This window comes from Anneissia japonica, unplaced genomic scaffold (assembly GCF_011630105.1).
Source record: "Anneissia japonica isolate Jap-2015-1 unplaced genomic scaffold, ASM1163010v1 scaffold52808_len13297_cov127, whole genome shotgun sequence".
In the NCBI taxonomy this organism is placed as follows: Eukaryota; Metazoa; Echinodermata; class Crinoidea; order Comatulida; family Comatulidae; genus Anneissia; species Anneissia japonica.
In genome coordinates this window covers 10,579-10,951 of record NW_022705940.1, presented here as the reverse complement: position 1 = coordinate 10,951, position 373 = coordinate 10,579, and positions in this window count along the sequence as shown.

The following is a 373-nucleotide window of genomic DNA, read 5'->3' as shown; positions in this document are numbered from 1 at the left end:
CATGAACTAACACAATTAAATTCAATTGTGTTAGTTCGTGAAATCAAAAAAGCGCGTCAAAATACGCGCTATTGTCGTTAAGGACTTTTTGTGTGGTAAAGAATACAAAATTGCTTGACAACCAATACGCACTCGTTTTGACGCGCTACTTTGATTTCACGAACTAACACAATCTACTTTGATTGTGTTAGTTCGTGATGTGAGCGACGATTCGTTTATTTCTTTGTGTTTCCTTCAATTCTCTTGGTATGTTTCATCCAAACTCTGGAAGCTGCAAGAAAAATAAATATATTTATTGTATAAAAAGATCAGTTTAAATATTGAATGATTATTGTTTTAACTAAATTATGAAATAGATTTCAGATGGTAACAA